Genomic DNA, 2,272 nt, shown 5'->3' with positions numbered 1-2,272 from the left:
ACAAAGGAAAATTGCACCTAAGCTTAGGTAAAAAGAGTACATTAAGATTAAGTGAATATACTTCTGTGTTGGACCAAATTTATGCATTGCCGTAGGTGGTAGAGACACAAATCCGAGTAACCTGTAAAAGAACAAACAACCTTGAGAAAGCCAAAGATCGGGGGTATGTGCTGGTCAAAGACTTTTTGACAGTCAAATTAGTAAGTAAATATAAGACTCAAGCAGTGGGTAAGAGAGTTAGAGTGTGATGACTGCGTTACCAGAGATGAACCCTATAAGGGGGTATACTATTTATACTAGTTGAGAGTGTGATTACTTGCGGCATATGCCAGTTCCTAGATTATAGGAACTTCAAGACATATAGGAAACCTAGCTGATTCCATGTTGAGTTAGGTTTATATATCTTGTAAAGCAAGAATGGTCATTCTCAACAAAGTAGCTTGGGCTTCACCTACTACTCTGGAACAGGATGATGGTGACCCCATCGCTCCGTTAATCCATCTCTGCTTGGAGTTGTTGAATCCATGACCAGACTTATGAGGTATTTGTATTTCATTTCGCCATACATCCGCCTTAGAAAATCATGGTCCCACATTCTGGATACTCCCCTGAACTTGACAAAACTTTCAAATGAGAACTACAAGCAATTCAAAACAGATAATTTAAGCATATTAATTCCTTGAACAAGCTTCTAAAAGTAGGCTTTGGCAATGACTTGGAAAAGAGATCGGTCATTTTGTCTTGGGAACGGATTTGCTCGACTGCAATCTTCTGATGTTCTTGTTGTCTCGTTTGATGTATCCCTTCTTAAACTGGTCAATACATGCTATGTTATCTTTATATATTGTTGCAGGGACGTCAATGACAAAGTTCGCAGGTGCTTCGAATATGTTCCATAATTGTCTTTTAGCCATGAGCATTCAAGCGTTGCTTCATGCAAGGTGACAATTTCAATATGGTTGAAAAAAAAGTCGCAACTAAGGTCTTCTTGGTTGACCTCCACGATATTGAGGTGTCTATAATTGTAAATATATAACAAGCCTAGTGTATGCATGTAGGCACGTTACTATACCTTGCCAAAAGATTAATAATGAAAGAGATGTCCGGTTTAATACATTGTGCTAAGTATAATAAATCGTCAATTGCAGTAAGGTATGGAAATTTAGGCTCTAAAACCTCTTCCTCATCCTCTTTAGGATGAAAATGATTTCGCTTTGCATCTAATGTACGAACGACTATAGGAGTACTCGAAGACATCACTTTATCCTCATTAAAACGAGACCACACTCTAAACAATGCTTGATCTCCAGGCCGAGACAATATTGAGTTTTTTCAAGATCTATCTTAAACTCTGCTTTTAAGTGCGAGGTAATTTTCTCAAGCTCTTTAGAAGTCTCAATGAGATTCAAAAATTATGGATGTGACACGTGGAATTTTAGCCAAGAAAGACAAGATTACCCTTATTAAATGAGCAGGGCACATTTAAATTCCCACGAGCAGCTTAGCATCCCTAGACATACAGGCAGCGGACTAAGACTGCTCAAAGCTCCTATGCACATGGAAAAAATCAAAGGTATTTAATGATAGGATTATCCCTAAATCCTAAATACATTCCCAATTGAAGACAAACCCTATCAAGTGAGTAATCCCAATCACGTTTACTCTAGGATATCTTCACAATTATTCCAAGATGTTAGTTACACAATATCTTGGGAATATTCTCACCAAATTTAACCCTAAAGGCCGGCCACCTCTCTTATAAAAACCATATTTCTCCACAAAAAAATGGGTAAGCTTTTCTATAAACAGAAAACCCTAAACACTCACTCTTTTTAGAGAAACTAACTTAGGCATCGGAGATGTTGAAAGTGTGCCCACAAGTGTCACTCATTTGATGTAACTATTCAATATGTTAAACTATTATTTGTTTAATGAAGAGCAAAGCTTATTGTTAATCACCGTTTATTGTCTTTAAGCAAAAGGGGAATCCAAGTGTATTTGTTCTAAGAGAAAAGTGATCTAAGTAAGTTAAATTAACGAGACTTTTCTCTTATGTTCATTCCTAAAATGTTCCTAGCCATATGATTGTCAACTGTGCATTAACAATGTGCTAAGGTTAGTATGTGTTATGTTGACTCAAGTGTGAGTATGACTAGTCTAACGTCATTTAGTGTTGGACACTAAGACAAACACATAGGTGCTCAAAAGGGTAGTTGAGTACATTGAACAATGATCAAAAGAGAGTTCGAACATACATGTCATGTAAGAGCTA

The sequence above is a fragment of a genome, unplaced genomic scaffold, assembly GCF_019419815.1.
Source record: "Pyrus x bretschneideri cultivar Hongxiangsu unplaced genomic scaffold, Pyrus_bretschneideri_v1 Contig166, whole genome shotgun sequence".
Classification (NCBI taxonomy): domain Eukaryota; kingdom Viridiplantae; phylum Streptophyta; class Magnoliopsida; order Rosales; family Rosaceae; genus Pyrus; species Pyrus x bretschneideri.
The sequence above is the reverse complement of the archived record's forward strand: the minus strand, read 5'-3'. Positions refer to the sequence as shown.